The 20875-nt window shown below is 43.8% G+C and overlaps 1 protein-coding gene across 2 annotated transcripts in view; it reads right to left on the bottom strand.

Moving 5' to 3' along the window:
• Positions 1-6766, bottom strand: part of LOC118781544 (tetraspanin-18-like) — a 46068-nt gene extending 39302 nt beyond the window's left edge. For both annotated transcript variants that reach the window (XM_036534496.1, XM_036534495.1), the window contains exon 1: positions 6527-6766. The gene's annotated coding sequence lies outside the window, so the exon portion shown is untranslated. The remainder of the gene's footprint in view (positions 1-6526) is intronic.
• Positions 6767-20875: the final 14109 nt, after the last annotated feature.

A 20875-nucleotide genomic window follows, 5' to 3' on the forward strand; every position in this document is an offset into this window, starting at 1 on the left:
CAGGCTTATGTTCAGTGCAGCCCCATTGTTGGGACAACCAAGCGCACCAGAGTCTGCGAGAACTGCAGAACAAAGAAGATTGGGATGAGGCACAACAGAGCCGGGAGAGGGAACAAAGCTAGATCGGACACAGGGAAGAACATGCAAGACACCCCACCATCCTCATTCATGTCATAAATCTTAGAGAATGGACAGCAGTGCCACAGAAAGACACTCAGCCACTCTGTACAGCTCAACTCATTTAAACCAAAGCAATTATTTCTTGTTCATTTTAATTCACCCATCTGTGTGTTTAATCTGAGTACAAGCAACATCAAAAGTTATTGTAAATTTGAATCCATGTCTTTTAAAAATGAATGACCCATATATTAGTTTAATCAATGAAAAAAACCAGAGACTGCTTGAACAAGCTCCATGTAAACCCAGACAGACCAAAGCCAATCACATTGTTGAATGTGTACCACCACTCTCAAAAAAGCCCATGACTCAAACACCCCTCTCCCTTCCCTCCCTCCCCCTGCCATTCTATTCGGAATCTCCCTAGTTTTGTGTACGCTAACATACTGTATAACATAAGGACTTCAATACTTAAATCACTCAGTACCTCAGACTCTCTGAAGTGCCCATTGTTCCAGGCTGGAATGACTAGGACTGATGCTGTTTGTGCGACTGCATGCAGGAAGACGCCGACTGATGATCTATTGCACGTGTCAAGAGTGGAGACTCTCCCAAGTCCTGACCATCCCCCTAAAGGAGTAAATGCAGCTAATCTGTTTAATCGCTGAGTGGGGATTAGGCCTCGCCTCAGTCCTCTCTTCCTCTCTCCCAAAGACACTCAGGTAATCCTGCCAAGCTCACATCTACCCACTCAGCCGTCAATCAGGCCCCAGACCACACCAGCCAGCTCCTTTTAAGCTGCTTTCTGTGTCTTAACTAAGGCCCTGGGATGAATTGGAATAGATATGGGGGATAAGTGGTTCTTGCTGATATAAAAAGGTTTTGCCCAGAGTTCAATTTTGATGACCAGCGGCTCCTCTATGGTAGTTTTCAAATAGGTGGGTGAGTAACATGGTGTGTTAACCTAAAAAGGAGCCCAGGGGGGAGGGGAGTATTGTAGGGAAGTTTTTTGTTCAGCACAGATGTTCAGCACAGTTCTGCAAATAAAGCATGCAGACCCCTTCAACTGCCTCTGAAAGACCCCACTATCTGTATGCCTCCGCACTCCGAATGTCTGCCATTTACTTCATTATGTACTTAGCACGTCCGTGATTGGAGGAAATCGCCAAAGTACAAGATAAGCATTAAGAATCCTTAGCTGCCTACAAAAATTGGTCTGTTTCCTCATGATAAAGGGAACATGTCAGCTACCCTGGCCCTGGGACTTCCCCAGAAAAGCATACTGCTGGGCTTCCAGCTGAGGGGCTTTCTCTCAGGCTCATCACAGCTGGCTGAGACAGAGGCATGCAGCAAACAGTTCCACTAGTGACTGGGACCAAAAAATCTGTCAATCAGCAGAATGAACCCTGCAACTAAAGAGGCTTCTGAGAGTTTTTTTTCACCTAAATCCAACAAGAACGGTTGGTTAGATCCTTTAAGTGCAGGCTCCCAGCAGCAGCTGAGTTATTGTTCACAGGATCGATCGGCTATTCTTCCAATGACACGGGTGCTCAGCCCTGAGAAATACGACAGCAAGGAGACTATGAGAATCCTTGTTACTGTGCAACAGTGCACTCTTTTGGGACCCCAAGAGTGGGGGAATTCGATGAACCCCTAAGACGGTGACACGGATGAGACCACGCAAATATAGGACAATTAATCACTACAGATCTGACCGATTTTTGAGAGCAAAGTGCCCACCCGCTAATCCTACTCTTAACAGTGGAGCCGATAACAAACACATACCTTCCTCCCTTGAGTTAAACCCGCTAATTCAAAAGCCATTCCTCACAGCGCATGCAACGAAGCACACAGCTGCGCTCCAACAATGGGCAAAAAAAAGTTAAATCAAACACATTAAAAACCGAGCGGCCCGGCAATAGAAAAAAGCAATTTTCTCATAAAGCCGATAGATATTCCATTTAGCTCCAGGATCTCAGTGGGCCCAGCTCGCCAGCACATGCAGCCCTAATACATTGGGCTGGGAGTTGTGTAATGAGCTGGCCTCGTTTCTCTCCCCTCTTGTTAAACTCATCGATACAGCCCGTGTGCCCCTGGGAGGACGGCGGGACATGGAATGAATCGGCCAAGCCGATTAGAGCCGCCAAAACTGGGGCGCAGATCAAACGAGCCCTGACGACCGGCTCATTCACCTGCACGATGGACGGATATGAACACTGCTGAGAACAACACACACTGGTCCGTCTGTCACACAGAGCACCAATGTCCAGGGACATGGGACCTCAAATTAATTTACTGTAGCTCGGAGTTTAATCGGCTGCCGTTCTGCTAGTCGGGTAGCAGAGTGAACAGCTGTAGAGAACGTGCCTCTGAGTGGCACAGCAGATTGGGAAGGGGGGTGTGTGCGTTGGGTGGGGGCAGCTGCCAGCTGCTGCTTGTCCACTGCCTTCTGGATCCAATCAAGGCTGAAGTGCCATTCAGTAATAAAATAGATGCCTGACAGAAAGGCCTTCAGATGTCAAAGCACAACAGCAACACAGAAAGCCTTGAGAATTCAGAAGAGGGCTTTTCCTATTTGAAAAAATATGTTCTGTTTTGTGGTGAGGAAGGACAAACTCTCATTGTTTGCGATGAGGGCCACTGCACTTGTAATTCAGTATTGGGGAAACACGCGACCGGTGGAAGTTTCAGCCATGGAAGCAACACGTACAGCAGTCACAAGCCAAAACCTCAAAACAAGATTCTCACCATCTATCATTACCAGGACTTTACCGCAGTGTACGGGGCAGCCCTGCTTCCTGTTCTTTTCCTGGCTGGAGGCCAGCAGAGACCCTAGCAAACCACACCGCTGATCACTACGAGTCTCCATTCAAACTCCGCTAAAAGCCTTCCGTGTTAAAGTGTTTGCTTTCCAAGGTCAAGCACTGGTGAGGTTAAGTGCAGCCTCTGCCTTGGAAATGAGCAGAGAGCCTGTTTTCTCTTGATTATATTGAAACATTCTGTCTCAGTTGAAGTAGAGGACTTCATGGAATGGGAGCATGTGTGCAGGGGTTAGAGGATGCCTTTCTGCTTCCTTGTATGCCACTTTAACAGTGCAGAACTAGACAGACATTATTAAGGAAGGAAGACAATTTAGTTTTGTTTTAAGAAGGTGTATTTTTCTAACAGACATTGGACTAATGCAAGAGCACAATTCTACAAATGTAGAGTCAACTAAATAATTAAAGTGAAACTGGACTTTTCAGACTGATTCAGACATGGCTCTGTTTTTGTGGTCATTTTTGACCACATTTTTTGTGGTTTTTGACCACATGATTTTGTGGTTTTGTGAAAGCTTTTGTCCCCTGCTTCTTTACTCCAGCTCTTGAATATTGGGTTCACCAAAAAGACAAACAATTGAAAGAAAGCAATAGAAGTCAACGCAGAATGACAGGTTCAAAATATGTTGATACATTGAACAATCCAGACTGAGTCTATCTTTTCATTTTAGACAAAAAAGTAAAATGTAAAGAACATTCCTGCCTCCAGCTAAATGACTTTGAACTTCAACATGCGCCCATGCAAACCTGGCACATTAGTCATTCCAAAAGAAAGCAGCTGACTGCAGTCAGTCAAGTGGGCTCATCAGATGGCCGGCATTTTCCTTCCACCCCTAATCTGTATTCTGCAGCATGGATTAGCAGCCTAACCCCACAGTGACTGAGTGGGTCTATGAATGCTTCTGACACATTCATACAAGGCTGCACAGTCCAGCAAGCGCATCCTACCACCAATCGCAATTTTAATGATTCTCTTCAGAACCAGGGTCTTCACGCTCTGACCGCAAGCTAATTGAAACCCAATTCACTCGGAGCATCAACTTCATTTGCACCTGAGGTTCTGACGCTAGAGTTTAGAGCAGATTTGCAGACAGTTTTCAAAACCCCACTCAACCCACTACTGACTGATGGCAGGCATTCTACCAGGCATCATCCAGTTGCGACAGTAAAACTTATGCGTTGCTTATTTCATTGCTCAGATAGCAACTGACTAAAAGATGCTCTAGACTGTGACCACATATCTGCAAACATTATTAATATGTACCACAAAAGGTCAGATTATTTGTGTATAGTAGCCAATGGGCACAGTGATGTCACGGATACCTGTTTGCTGAATTAAGTTTAGATGTGCAATGATCTAGCAATGTCGTGTAGTGAGTAGGGCTTGTATCCAGAAGGTTGCTGGTTTGATTTCCTGCTGGGATACTGTTGTTATACCCTTGGGCAAGGTATTTAACCCACAAGTGCCTCCTTAAATATCCAACTATATAAATGGATAAAAACTGTAAATCACTCTGGATGTGAGCATCTGCTAAATGCAAATGCAATGATGGCGTACGGCTCATTTCAAGTCTGAACAACTGTAAGATGTTCTGAATTTGTGCATTCATGCATTACTGCACATGATATGGGGTAGTGCACAGGAACTCAGGAATGAGATACTCAGCCTTTACTACCAGCTATGACTGAGGAAGTGTGCAGGGAGTCAGCGTGATCCACCTTTCGAAGAATGCAGGGTGTCAGTGGATTTTTTGCTGTCCTTAGGCAACATTGCTACCGAAAAAGCCAACTGTCTGGTGACACTGTGTGTTCAAGGTGAGACTCACAATAGTGGTATGTTCGTGTACATTATATGTGTGATAAGCTTTCAAACACTTCTGACAAAATCAAGACAGCTGTTGAGGTTTGTGGTGTATATCAGCAGATAAGGACAACTACCCATGCTGCTTCTGGAAACTGAACCTCCTTCAGTCATTAGCCAGGTGCAAAATATGACATGATCCTCCAAACCCAAAATGAATGTACCTAAATTAATTAAATGCCTTTGACAAAAACAGATATTTATTTTTTTTTAGCTGACTGCTTTGCTCTGCATGTTAAGAAACTCATGGGTACACACTGCACTTGCTAGCACAAAATTATTTGACACTTTTTGCATGAAACTCCACACTACAGTTTCAAATAAATGTGAATGCTTTTTTATTTGTATTCAAAGAGTCTTTCGTGGTTAAGGCATTGATGGATCAGAGATAAGATTAATTAAATGAATATTTTATGTGGTATTTTTCCTTTTTACATATTGTAATCTCTATGTTGAATGTATATCTACATTTTCAAATATATGTCCACAAATGTACAATCTACTCAACTTGTCTGGCTATAAAAGCACAGAAACATAATTTACAGAGGCTTCAGTCTTACTTCACTTGTTTTTCAAGGGACCACATTACAGGCTTGCAAAAATTTATATTTTGATGAGATATTTAAACATGTACACACATCAAGAATTTAAAGTTCATGGAAATGTTTGGTTTAGTCGCTGCCTAGGTTCTCTTTATTTTTCTTTATTTGGTGCGTTTCATACTGATACAAATTCAATCTGTAGAACTATTTCCAATGTACAATTATATATTACTAGTTATAATTTACTCCCACTGTTACACTTAAAACGTACGTTGCCTGCTACCGTGTGATAAAACAGCTTTCAGCGTATTTCAACAAACAACTCTCCCCACTCGGCAAGCTGCGCTGTTTTAAAGCGGTTTGCTGCAACTACCGAAGTTGCGCTCGTAGTAAATTTGCCTAGAGTTGCTTGTGGTAATCGTGGACATGTGTTTGTGGTCATTTGTGGTAGTGTGTGATAGTCTGGGTCAACAGTTTGAGATAGTGTGTGGACTTTGTCCATCTGAAACGTTATTATGAATGCTACAGATACTGTACAGCGATTCAAACTGCTGAGCGAAATCAGATGACCAATCGCTGGGTGGCTATGTTGACATAGGAAAAGGCAAACTGACCATGAAATGTTTAATGTGAAGATTTTCTGAGTTTTCACTGTGGCTTAAAAGACACTTTCGTAATAGGAGCAGCTCTACAATCGCTTGATGAGCCGGGCTACTGTTCAGATTTGCCGTTACTGTATGGTCACGACTGGACACGTTCACCACAACATCAGCCTACAGGGACACGAACTACAAACAGTGCGCGAATGATCATCCTTCCATAATAAGTGAGACTAAATTATGCATATTATCTCTTCGCTTTGATAAAATAACGGCTGACATTACATTTTAGTCTCAGACACGAAGGGCTTCAGAATGTTCTGAATTAACATTAACAAGAAGTTAAGATGTCAAGTGGCTGTAAAACAGTCAATCAACATTAAGACAGGTAAAACGAGAATCGTCTTCAAGCGGTATATTCACGATGTTCTTAAGAGTGACAGTGTTGCTTCTTACCACATGCAACATTACGCAAATATGAATTTACAGAGTGTGTTACGAAGGGCCGGAACCTAATCATGAACACATGCAAAGTACAACAAACAACTTCGGCCACGATAATACGCAGTGCCTATCAATAGCTCTTACCCTCTAACGCAGCTTTCTCCGCAAACCTTGCGTGATCTGTGCTATACTCCACAAAAGTATCAGATAACGGTGTCTTCGTTGCTGAAATCAGCTGTACAAGCAAAACAACGGTTGAAAAATTGAGCTCCAGAAGGGAGAGAGGTGTCCTACAACTTTGAGCCTTCAGCTAATGCATTCCAGAGCCCCAAGTACTACAGCCCCCAATTTGGTCATGCCTTCTTTGAGGGAGATTGGTATGCAAACAGCTTTCTTTCGAACTCATGCTCGATACGAACATCCAGGCTGTTCAGCCCCCGAGGGCGGGCACTCGAGTGATGTTCACGCCTACTGTTAACCCCTTCGTTTTATTCATGAATTCGAACACCGCCCATCATTGTAGCGGTCAAGGGGCACTGATCTGTCATGATTGACTATTGTTAACACCAGGAGGCGATTATAACCGCATGGACAAATGGTCTTTTTTGCTGATGCTGAGAAAATGATTGGCTGAACTGTTCTCTTTCCCATGTTTCTTTTAATCAGAACACCCAGTGCAGATTTTGAGACTGAGGGAGTCTAAACTGGTTCTCTTCAGGTCTTGACACTTGACATCCCAGTGACATATGCTATACCCCCACCCCCCTCCATTGGCTCTTCCTCCCTTAGCCCTTCACCCAGTCACACTGGCTGTGAAAACCTTAAATGAACATTAGAACACTGAGAGACACATGGGCACACAAATAGCAAATTTACTTATTTTATTTGTTTAATACCAGTGATTCATTCAAATATATGACAGAGCTAGATAATTAAAAAGACCCCAAATTACTCAGATGACCTTAAACATCACTCTTGGCCTCAAATCATAGTCTTGACTGTAATATCACAACACAGACATTGCTTTCCCTTGCATTTCCAAAGGCATTTCTCTTTTTTTTTTGCACTCTCTTCTCAGTGATCTCTTGCTGACAGTCAGATCATTTGCCTTAGCCATGTGTGTGCTCTGCCTGTCTGCCACAGTAGCATACAGTCTCTCCCAGAGGAGTGTTCTGTGGATGAGATGCTCCACCTAGGAGTGTTTGTCCCAGAGCCAGCGTGAGTCAACACACATACAGGCCTTGATATGTTTGGGGAAGTCCCTTCTGGGCCTAAGACTCTTCCCGCCAGGCCTGGACAGTGAGACACTTGTTTTTTTCTAAAATTAAAAAAATCATTTGCTTCTAGCCACAGGCTGTTGAATCAAGGTTCTTCAGTGTCAGCTTTGTTTGGGACATATACAGACGGCAAAAGTCAGAGAACAGTAAAACAATAAAAGAGGAGATCCAACATGTTGTGCAATGGCCAGCATGCCGAGTGGAGTCAGATGGCTGTTCCACCCTGGTCAGGCAGCAGTGTTGTGCCTCTGGAGTAAGTGATGTGAGGGGGGGTGGAATGGGGTTTTGTTTTCACTCCAAAAGAAGCAGCAGAATGAGGTCTTCACCAGCACTGCCACATAAAAGGGCCCCTCAACAAAAGGCATGAACACTTCATCTATACTATCACTGCCATTGACAGCGCACTCCACGAAAGGCAATAAAGTCCCTGCACACAAAAAGTGACCACAGTTACAAGACAAGAACACAGATTACCTAGTAAAGTAATTTATTAGCAAATACTGACAAAAGATGTTTGTTTCACAAGGAATCAACAAAAGGCAAAATAAAGAAATGTACAATGTAGTTACAGAACAAGAAATAAAGACTCAAAGGAAAAAAATCCAAAATTGCTGATTAGTTTATGGATTTTTGATATATAGGCTTAGTTACAGAAAAAGTGAAAATAAGGAAATGAGTATCTGGCATTGCGGAATTGATATTCACACAGAGCACTTCCTTGGGATAAATAAAGCACTTGAAATATCACACAGAACACTCACATCCTGTGGAATTCTATTTTTGACAACAATGAAATGAGGGGCACTCCCTCACCACAAGGAAATGCAATTTGTCCCTGACTTCAAATTACACCTTGAGAGCAAGAGCAAACATGGCATGCACAGCATGAGAGGTACAACTGACATCTCCATTGCACGTATCCCAGCTTATCTTCGTCCCCGCACCATGCGACCCCTCCCCCACCCCTAAAGTCAGCCTTGATCTGTCAGCGGGCATCGGGCAGTGCCCAGGGGACAGGACACTACACGTCACACAGGAAGGTCCTGTCTCCATGGCGCAATGTGTCTCCCTGTGAGCCTCCTTTCTGACATGCAGCTAGACCAGACACTGGGACAGGGGCAGTCGGCCCACTCTGCTCCCACTCTACCTACAAGAGCAGGACATCACATGCTGACAGCTGTGAAACAATTCACTGCAACAAAGGTGTATGCCTGGAGACCACAGCCTTAGATAGCCATATATGATCATGATTCAAGTCAAATAAAACAAAACTGTCCGCATCTTGCTCTATCTACCTGGGGCGAAATATACAAATGTCCTTTGGTCTATCGAATTCACATGCACTTGTTTTAATAATTAAAGCCCCCCAGTTCACCTTTTTGTCTCTGCAGACTGTAAACTCATCTGCGCTATCAGCTAAGAATACTCTGCAGCCGATGAGAAGGACATCAAAGGTGAATTTCCACCTAAATGATCTTATTCATAAAGGGAGAAAAAACTGTACAGAACAAGAAGTTCTTTTTTTAGATTCCCTTTTCTTGAACAGTTCTGTCTCATACAGTTTTTGTTTAGCTGTACCTTAGTAACCAGCACAGCCTTTGGCTATAGTCAGAATGTCGACTGGGGGAGAAGTGCTTGCTGGGATAGAACACATAGATAGGTAAGGGTGAATCAACAACCACATAAAAAAAGCAACAAAAATGCCATATAGCACACATGTTAATGCAGTGACCTTAGTTTCTTTATTTTTTAAACATTATAATCATACTGGTAAACTAGCCTGCTACCTTTTGTGTTAATCTGTCCACTCAGATCCTCAAACACAGAGGAAACCGAGAGGAAGCGGCACGCTCTGACATTCAGTGAACTTCCCCTACCGCCTGAAGATACTTTTAATTGACTGATCTGGGTTCTGTAAAGTCCTGTGGGAACACCATGACTAATGCTTTCAGGCAAGGTGACCCCAACCTACATCATTACATGCTCTGTCTAAGGGCTGATGAAGATATTTATAAATAGGACTACAGGTACGCTGCTCTGTTGCTCCTCGCTACTGGACAGATGCCTCTTTCTCCTCTTTGTCCTCTCCTGTCTCATTTCAAAAAAAAAAAACCCTAGGAACAGGACTGATTTCTTTTCCTCAGAAGATGGAGGGCTTTAAGTGAAGAAGCAGGGTCAATTCTTTCAATACATCCATATGGGAGAGCCAAAACTCTCAAAAGCAAGAAAGGTAGATTTATTGTGTTCTCACATAAAAAATGCATGTGCATTAGAAGAACTACAAATTTGTTTTTCCAAAGTGCTCTTCAGAAGAGAAAATGAAAGAGATGCATTTGAATAATTTGGTTGCTGTTACTCTCCCACCTAACTCTGAACCAGCCTTTACAGATCTCCTCCTCCTGCAGCATCTGCAAAGACCAGCTCAGAAGGTTCATCACATGTCACCTGCCAGTCATTTATGTAACCGGGCACCAGGCTGCGCTAATGCTGTCAGGTAGAGGGAGAGAGAGAGATAGAGAGAGAGAGAGGTCTCAGGGGATGGAATTCTGGATGGGGCTTGTCAGCCTTTGCTACAGTTGAGTCACGGCTGTGCACACAATCAATTAAGTATACTCCCCCCCAGACCTCTGTACCCCCCAGCCCCCCATCTGCCCAGGGAACTGCATCATGCTTATTCTCACTGACAAGCCAAGCGTGGAGGAAACTCACCACAGACCTCCCAATCTATCTCCAGTGCTCCCATGAGGATAGGCTGGTTAGAAGAAGGAAGTAGGTCAAGAGATACCCTTTTTTCATCCTTAATAATTTGATTAACTATGAGGAGTGATCCATTTTTTCTGCTGCTATCACATGATTCAAATTCTCACAAAAGGACAAATAGTATAAAATAGTACTCTAAACAGCATTTTGCTAGAGGCTTAATTTCCTAATTTTAACTGCATGTGTTGCTACAAATGGAATATCAGGCCTAATTGAACTGTGGCCACACTGTTAATTATACTGACTTCACAAGTGATCAGTATTAACCTATCCATGTTAGCTACCATAGAACATTAGCTTGGTTTTCCATCTGGGACTTAGGATGGTTAATGTTTCAGACTCGGGTTACTGAAACTCCAACATTAACCCTCAGTTAAACACTAACCAAGACAAAAACATAAAGGACTGTTAAATTTGACCCCAAGCATATGTTGTACCCCTCCTCCAACTCTAAGAATAACCCCTAGCTTATTCATAAATTCTTTTCTAATTACAACCATAACCCAAGGATTTACTTGGTGTAAGGTGAAGATTTACTTTAAATCCCATTTTACTCATAGTTCAACTGTGGAGGTTCCAGCCTCTTCACACATGCTTAGAGAGCTTAAAAGCTGTTGAAATGTGTTAAATGCCATTGGTTGGTTTTGTGGTTTCAGTCATTGGGGGATGGAGAGTCAGCCAGGCGAAATGAGAGTAGCCGGTGGGACTGATTTCACAATCTGGCAACCAGACCCTGCAGCGGTGATGCAAAAGTCATTGTGAAAAGTTGTGAAAGCATGAATCAGACCCCGCCAGCCATAACTTTCACCACTGTCCTCAGACCCAGACCACACTAGGTGTTGATGGTACTGTAATGAGGTTCACAGAGTGTAGACTGGACTCAAATCAGTTCCCTTCCCTTACTGCAATTGCAAAATTGAATATTGTTAGACCTTTCTCTGAACAAATGTATGAGCAATGGGATATTCACCCATATGAATCAGATATGTGGTATCGTATAACTCCTCAACTAGTGCTTAGACACCAGAACTTCCTTAGCAACCATGTCGCCAGCGGTTTCATCAGTTGGCTTGAGCCGGAGGGCTCCGCTCAGCTGTCAGTTGAATACTGCTATCTGCCTTTTCATTACTGCTCTGTCTGCCACTGAAACACATTTTACACAAGCATACTCATCTGGGATTCCACACGAGTGCCGTGGTTGTTCAACGGGGAAAACACACTTTATCTACTTTAATGGCAACAAGCCGGTGTAATAAACACAACATGTAACAAAAAAGGCAAAAGCTATTATTAACCCCCTTGAGGAAATATGATCAGGATTTAACAGGGAGGTAGAGTAGACCGACTTAGCAGGCAGTTCAGTGGATTTTTTTGCTGCTGCTACCATGACAAGGCTAGATGGATGCATTATAAAGCATACAAAATAGAAACATATATACAGTATGGAGTGGACATGTCTGTGCTCATAGAATACATTCAATCTCAGTCTACAACTGTCACATGGATTTACAGGCAATTGCAGCAGCAAATTCAGATGGAAGGCTGACAGTCTACATGCTTGTTGATGTAAAGTTAGAGTCCCAGGGAGAGTGATGTTTGGCTCTTCTGAAGATGTAAGGCCTGAATGCCATCTTGCGGTTTGTGGTGGTAGATGGCTACAACTAATACAAATATTTCCTGCCAAAGTAAGGATTCAGGGCCGGAGAAGCAAAGCCCTGCTATGTGTATGATGCCAGTCTTACAGCTTGGATTGACACCGCACAAACAAGTGAGGCTGTTTCCTGCCCACGGTCACAGAGCCCCCAGGGTTGGGACCGCAGAGCAGCAACGATGATGTCGAACACTGTTTATTTCACAGAGGTCATGGCTTCTCTCAAATCAAGTGACAGGGCCAACAATGGAAGGCAATTACCATTCCCTGCACAAAGTGACAGGTGGTATATCGCACACCACAACTCAATTAAAATCTGCAGCCACCATCTCTCCAAAAGCCCAGGCAGTGGATATAATATGTTGATATTTATTAGATTAGAGCAGGAGCTTAACTGTACCCATTGGTGCTGTTCAGGTACTGTAGCGACAGTGTAGGGTCAAGTAAAAGGACAGGTACAAAGAGATGCTCACAAAATATATAGACAGACATACCCTACTTAGTTATGGGCAGCTGTCACATGAGCCAGAAAACTGGATATGATGGGCAAATGTGATATGAATAATTTTGTTAACATTTTTTAAGTGTGTGGTTAATATGTTGTTAAAACATAAGATAGAAGGAGAAAGCAGTCATAATTATACAAAACGCCAACCAGCCAGCTGCAGGTTGGACAACAGCCGTTTCCCTTTGATGTGAGGTATATGGATGTATTAGACACCAAAAACACATTTTGTCTCCTGAAATTGAGTTTCAGGCTGCAGCCTGTTTCAGTGCCATAATCCCTCTGTTCCTACAGTCATCACTTTTTTATATTTTTGCAGAACACAATTTTGAGCCCATTTGGGTCTGTGTTAGACACCTCAGCAAGTTACAGCCATGAACTAACCACATTCTGAACAGTCATTAAAGGACAGGCACAGCTCTGGGTACCCCCCACCAAAGTGGGCCTTATCTGATGGAGATAGCAGCTACTGCCAGCTCTACCATGGGAATGGTGTGGATAATGAAGTTAACGGGCCCACATCATCCTGCTATAGGGAGGTAATACTGTACTCCCAACCTGGATATTTTCGTGCAGGGTACTGATTGCAGAAATTTGATGCATTTCTGCTTCTTTCACTGCAGCTACTGAATTACTACCTCATTACACAGTTTCTCAATTAAATACCATTTGTAGAGGATCATAATGTGGAAATAAATGGTTGATAGTGTCTTTGAGAGGCAGAATTATTTAAAATGTTATTGTTCCCTGGCACTAAGTGTCGCTTAATCACACAATGACGCATGAAGTGTAGTGTAGAACATATCCTTGTTACCACAGTTAGAACTCAAATTCTCCTATGTTAGGCACCCAGTCAGAACATCTGGTCTCATTGAGATTTCCTTCTTTTCTTTTTTCTGTGTGTTTGTAATATGGCCTGGACCAGTTTCCAACATTTATGATAAGCAATGCTCCTCATCTACGACAGCAGCTGAGTGGGACTCAATGAGAGTGCTCCTCTCAACCTAGCCATGCCCCTGTCCTAACAGTGGGGGAAATGGCTGTGTGTATATGGGGAGCCAGAGGTTGTTTTTCCCTTGAGGTTTGGGGCCACTACAGAGCACATCACCCCATCTGTGACAGTCTGTATGTTCATGTAAGCAGATCCTTAGTCCATGCAGTAAGATGTTTTCTTCCTTCCATTCTCTCCCCATTCAAAATGAGAGTCTATCTCTTCCTCCCATTCTTCCTACATCTTCCCGTCTCCTCCCAAAGTCCCTTTTCAGTTCACTTCTTTTTGGTCATTCCATTTTGTTGTTTACCCATCACTACTGATGAACTTGTGAACCTTCTCTCCATCACCCATCATTCTGCCTCACAAAAAAGTAACAGAAAAAATGAGGCAAAGGAATTGCAGTTCAAATGCTCCACTGTTTCCCTGTAATATGAAGACAAATATGTGCAAGACAAATCTTCCTGCACTTCGCTGTCCTGAGTGGGCTTTTTTTTCTTACCAATGATTTCGGAGGAGAGTGGAATGTGTGGTGTCTGCTCCAGATGAGAGGCTGATTGCACATGAAGAGGGAGGTGTGTGTGTGTGTGTGATTACAGAGCAACAGGCAGATGACAATGAAGCTCAGTACCAACCAATCATTCATACTTAAGCCCAGCCACCTCCTCCCCCCTTCCAGAGACAGGGGAGAGGCTCACAGCTGTCTGGAGGTTATGACCTCTGACCCCAGAGGGAGGCTGGCTCTCCTTCAGTGAACACTGATTAATCCACCAGAACAACAGCTCCAGAAGTGCACTGGTTTTTAACCAGTGTGGAACTGAATAAGTCATGTCAAGGACATCCTTGCTGACCACAACCCCCACCCCCGTTTGGCACCCGTTTGGCTGTTATGTCTGTAATACATGACTCTGTCTGTGAGGGCAACATACAGATGGTCATGCATCCGAGCATACGTTTAATGCTCAGCATGTTTACATTTACATTTATTCATTTAGCAGACGCTTTTATCCAAAGCGACTTACATAGATTACAGTTCTTTACAATGTTATCCATTTATACAGCTGGATATTTACTGAGGCAATTGTGGGTTAAGTACCTTGCCCAAGGGTACAGCAGCAGTGTCCCAGCAGGGATCGAACTGGCAACCTTTCGGTTACGAGTCCTGCTCCTTAACCACTATGCTACACTGCCGCCTATTTGACTGAGAAGAGGAAGGGTGGAAACTGGGAAAGGTGTAATTCTCTAACAGATAATATAGTTTGTAGGGTGATTTCAGTGGAATCGTAATTTACTTACAATACACAGCAATTCTCTACAATACAACAATATCTCTGAAGTACTTACAGTTCCTGTGCTTTTTGGTGAGGTTCCAAATATTGTCAAGCATAAATGGTGATCTCCAAATGCATGTTAAACAGGTATCATATCATGTCACGCCTGGAATCCCCTGGTGAGTTCAGTCACTAAAAGCCCTCATCATTACCCAACATTCTGTGAAATCAGTTGTGAATGAGAAAGCTGAACACAGACTGCACTACAGAGAGAAGCCTCACTGAATCGGCTTTGTTCCCCTTTCAGAAAAAGTGTCATAAATCAGTTCTCACCACACACCTTGCTTCCTGTGTTCTCATTATTGCTTTCCTCCTCTTATTAAATTGTTTACCCTGCAGAAAACACATTGCTAATTACTCCTAACAATAGAGACGCTGCAGCCAGAGGGGGGTTTCAATAATTGAAGTAGTTTCCAGTCTCCTGGTGGCGAAATGACAGATCACGGTGGGGAAAGTAGAACAAATTGCAGCACGTTTCTGCTCCTTCCCAACACCTGCTGCTAAGGATTGACTGACACATACCTGATCTTTGTTAACCTTGATATTCATACAACATGGAAAATATGTGTTTCCTTGTCTTTCTTCAAGAAAAAAGGACAGTACACACATCAACCTCAGAATCATTTCACATTGCTTATGAAAATCAGTCTCTTACTTGCTCTTTCTGGCATGCAACGAGTGTCGTCTTGTAAAAAAGTGGAACATCTAAAGTTTGATACAGACTGGTGAGTGCAGCTTCGGATTTATAGCTAGGACAGGGAAAAATAAGGGCAAGCATGCATACATGCACAGGAAAGAGGGACTATCAGTTTTGAGTGTTTTGAACACATAGGCAACTGAGAGCTAAAATAAATGGCAGTTTAATTCCTAGCAGTTGTGGATTATCGCAGATGTTTAAAATAGTAATTGTGGAATGGATCGACTTGCAAATTATGGCAAAAGGCCACGATAAGTCACCAACTTGAAGAAGTGATGGAGAAAGCATGCAAAAGAAATAAGCTTTTTTGAGCAAAGCCAAATGAGAGGAACGGTTTCTTTTCCCCTCACAATTAAACAGCTCTACTTATGATTTAATCTCGATTATAGGTGAACAGAGTGAAGGGACTCTTAGAGGATAAGCCTCGTTGTAGAGAAATAATACATTATATCATACCTAAATGAGGAGTGAGAAAGGGCAAAAAAGATAGAAGGAAGACAGGGGGGTAGAAAAAAAAGAAGGTACTGGGAGAAGGAGGGAGAAGAGAGGATGGTAAAAAAAAAACCTTCTCAAAAGTAAATAGAAGTGCCCAAAATATAAAATATACAAAGGTATGCAAGACTGAGTTCATTATTGATCTGTAGTTCAAAAAAGATTTGCTGAACGAGGAGGCCAACCTTGGCAGGAAAAGGAGAGGGAAGCGAAAAGAGAGACCAAAAGTCCAAGTGATGCACAAGGCTGCTCTCACTCTGCGCACAGAGGTAGAGAGCTGCTCTCACTCTGGCCATGAGGCTTTCCTCCAACCATCTAAGACACATTTACTCATTTTACAAGACATCTTGTGCAGCATTTGTGCGTGCAGCCAATGCAAACCCGACCGACTCCTCAGCTGCTTTTGCAGGAAAGACTCATGTTTCTTTGACTCATTTTAAAATCCATGGATGAGAAGTCACACACAGTTCTGTTCATCAAGTGTGAAATGGATAAAATAATATCATCCAGATCACATAAATATTTATAGCCATTAATTTTAAAAACTCTGGATGCACTTTGAAAATTACCACACTGTGGTTGCATTTTGGATGGAAGCTACCTGAGGCACTCCGTTGCCAAGACGACAGAAGCTTCAGCATCTCAGGGCCCTGTGCCACAACAAATTCACCCTGACACTAGGCTCCTCAATGGCAGCTTGCAGCTCATGATTCCTGGAGAAGGGAAAAAGTGCTGTGCACCTCAAACTCAAGCAAGCGTACACCCATGCATATTAATGCAGAATGCATATACATGTGTTTTAAAGAGACACAGCACATGCCACTGGATACTCTCAGAAAAGGAGAACAGTTCAGCATCCACTCATCCACTGTTCCTACAGGCAAGCACTATCCAGATAGAAAATGGAGAATTTTATTTCACGCTTTGTTAGGGATATGAAAGATCTGATGCAATTACTCTCTAGAAAGAGAAGAATATTACATGCTTCTCAAATATTAAAATCTACAACAGTCAGACTGCCTCTGATGGAAAGGTCTGTTTTTTTCTTTGGCTCTCTGACAACGTTTCCTGTCAGAAATGTGGCGCTAGTAAAAATGATGATGGAAACTCGCAAAGAACGGTGAAATCTGTATGCACTCTGGGTTCAGCCTATCAGAAGAGGAGCCTTGTGAACGTTGACATGATTTCTGTCTGCTGTGATGTCTCTTCGGGGGAAGAGGCGTGCATCACTGCCACTCAGCACAGAGAGAGGCAGCCGTCAGGTAGAACAGATAACATTGGGAAGTGGAAACAAAGCGTGAGATACAGTATTAAAGCGCTTGTGTACCAGCGTGGCTCCTGAGGATTAGCCGTCTATCCATCTGAACAGCAGGCCCGCTCTTGAGGGAAAAGCTTACAGACAGCCTTTCACAGTCGCAGCAATTTAAATCCTTTTTCCCCAAACAGCATGCAGCAGCCGGGGGGATTAAAGGCAATTCAATGTTGGTGCGAACAGAATGAATGCTGCCTGTCAAAACTCCAAACACAAACGAAGAGAGCGGAGAAGTTGCCGGATGATTTAAATTTTTTTTTTCTTTTTTGCTGTTTATATGAATCTGCGCATTTCTTTTCCACCGACTCATCTTTCTCCCTAGGTTAAAACTCCCAAAATCCAACAGTTCTGTTTTGTGGTGGACCCTGTCTGTTGAAAACTTACTATTGGCTTAAAGTCAACACCTCAAGGGAACAACATGTGGTACAATCATGGTTTTGACATGATTTGTGTGGGGAACTCTCAGACTCCCCTAACTATGCATTTCATATACAGTCACAGCTTTGAAAGCAGCAACAGCACTCCACAGACAGAGCTCGAAGCCACAGTCCTTGCTAGCTGGACTGAAGACAAGGAGAGCAGGGATTCATGTTACAGGCGAGACAGCAGAGCCAGCCCAGCGGACAGCATATGCCACAAAAACTGCTCCATCTTAGCATTCAGAGACGATGATATAAAGCCAGACTCCACACAACGCCAGAATACCCCTCATTGAGTCAATTAATCCCACAGCTCATCTGAATGAAACTGTGATTGGTGACAGAGTCAGAACAGTCATAGGCTCCAGGCTAATTTGGATTTTGATGGGACATGATGTGGATGCCCCCGCCCCGTGCCCCACCGATGTCTGCCAAAGCGCTGATATGTATATTCTCTGTCCTAAGGCAGGGGGCATGGAGGGTACAGGACTATATTGGTTACGAATGCAAAGGGAGCTGGAGACCCTGGCCAGTGATGATGCAGGAGGAGAACACTAGCATTGATGGCTATGACATCTGAAGGACTGCCTCCCTGGTCTCACCCCTCCATCCCCTCCCCTTCCCACCACAATGCACAGTGAGAGCAGTGCACACTGCCTGGGGAATATGAGAATCAGCACAGCCCCCCGTCCCGCTCATTAAATCAGGTCATTGATTAAACCTGACCTAAAAACACTGTCTGCACAGAAACAGCACAGCTAAAACAAACTGGATTGGCAGATTTCACTCCCTTTGTATCATGTGCTATGTCCAGATTAATCCCTGCATAGGTCTGTAAAATATATATATATATATTAGATCATGTGCAAATGGAATTTATCAAATAAAATGAGGCAACTAATTGCACATCCCTTTAGATGCAAGTCAGAGGCAAAATATTCACATAATAACTTGCAGGGTCCGTCATGAATTCATTAGGCGCTGCGGGTAAAAGAGGATCTACATCATGCAACGAAGGAAAGCTGGAACTGAGCACACGGAAAGAAGAGTTTCACTCATGCAAAAGTGTTTGGATAGCAATGGAAGCCGCAGTCTCACATGTGGTTGCAGAAGTCAAGAAATCTTATACCCTTTTCATATGGTGTGGAATGCACAGGGCTTCCTAAGCACCAAGGCGCAGGGATGATTCCGTCATCACACCAAGTGCTCAGCTAAATTTCGCAGTGGGTGCAGTTTTTCTGAGGTCAAGAAGGAAAGTTTTCCATGCCTTGCTGCCAGTCAGGTGGAATTAGTTATCAGACTGGGAGATGCCAGGTCCCGGAGGGCGTGGTATCTCCAGTGCAGCATGGTGGCTGCTCTTGGTACAGGGTGGCACAGAGGATGGAGCAGGGTTTTTCCTTTATGAAGCAGCACAGCAAACATCATTCTCCTGAGCATTGCCAGGGCTCCTATTGGTCTGATGGATTCGGAGATCACAGCGTCTGTGCTTCTGCCTCACCTCTCTCTCTCAACCTCTCTCTTTCATTTTCTCTACTTTTGTTTTCTCCCATTTCCTTCTTTCTCTCTCCTTTTTATTCTCTTTCACATTCCACCTCCTTCTACTTTTCCATCTTCCTCCCCTCTCACAGTCTGACAGCCGAAAGCAGGGCGATTGGAGAAGAGCCGACGCTCTCCCTGACCCACGGTAATGAAAGCCAGATGGACACAAGTAGATAGAAAAACACAGGGCTCCACTGAGTACGCTCCCTTATGCCCAGCAGCATTCTTACCGATCCCCACTATTCATCTTCATTAAAGACATGGCCCTTGCACCTGGTCCCCTCAGGCTCGTCACTGAATCTGTGGATTGGGTAAAGCCATTGGCACTGTGTAATGCCATTGGCTGCCAAGATGCCTTCTTACACCAAAACAAAAAGCCTCAGTCAATAATACCAACTGCCTGGACAAGAAACTTCAATTGACTTACACTGTGCAAGTGTGTGCTAATGTCTAGCGTTACTGTCACCAAGTAGAGGCAAGGGGATCAACTTTATCACTTATTTTCATTACAAATCACCAAGCACCTGTGCCCTTTGGTCCCCTGCATACAGGCAACAATACTTGTTGATCATGGGCAGCCAATCTGGGCTGAAATCCTGGCCTGGCTGTTGACAGTACATCATGTTGTGCCAAGTCCTGTAGACACATAAAGAACACTGTTTTACCTCTGGTGGCTCTCAGATGATGTCACCCATCCGTCTGTTCTCCTCAGAGAGCGTGCAGCCCACACATCTCTGTCACAGTGCATCTCAAGTTGAGGTTTCATTGGTGTGTGTGCCTGTGTGTGTGTGTACACCATGACTTTCGCAGCACTGAAGTAGAAGCACAGTGTCAGCGCCCACCGGGAGTTCACTCTCTCCCGCTCCATCACATTCAGTTTATTTACTGCAGGCTGTGAACAGGAAGGCACGCAAGTCAAAATATTACATCTGAAAATAGAGAGAGAGAGAGAACAACAGAGAGGGGAGAGCAAGAAAGCACCAGAGAGCAGGGAGGAAGAGAGGTAGTTAAAAGGGGGAAAAGGAGAGAGAAAGAGGGACCACAAGGGGGGGGGGGGCAGGGAGTAGATGGACTGGGATCTTAGAATGTAACATGTGCACATTTCTGCTTAAGTGGGCCTTTAAGTAATTGCCAACTGACTATTATCTTCCAGCTCATCAACCAAACCTTTTTTATGGCCACAGAGTGAGCAACTGCATTTACACACAGCCAGTAAACAACTTGCCCTGTTGAGAGTTGGGGTCTCAGCAATCACCTGCACACCTGCACATAATGTCCCTATAATGTTGCAGTCCCACTGTGGCAACATTACTGTGCCACCCAAATGTCACAGCATCATTATGATAATGCGTTTTTTGATGCCCCTGGCTAGAGCCTTGCTGTTGCCCCTGTGAAATGTGTGTGTGTTGAGGAACGCCTTTGCTAAGTGAAAGCAAGGAGTGCCCCATTCAAAACACTGAAGTCACCCTGAACAGGCACAGCTCCAACTTCCGCCTCCCCACCTCTGTGGCGCCGTCAC

The sequence above is a fragment of the Megalops cyprinoides genome, chromosome 8 (genome assembly GCF_013368585.1).
Source record: "Megalops cyprinoides isolate fMegCyp1 chromosome 8, fMegCyp1.pri, whole genome shotgun sequence".
NCBI lineage: Eukaryota > Metazoa > Chordata > Actinopteri > Elopiformes > Megalopidae > Megalops > Megalops cyprinoides.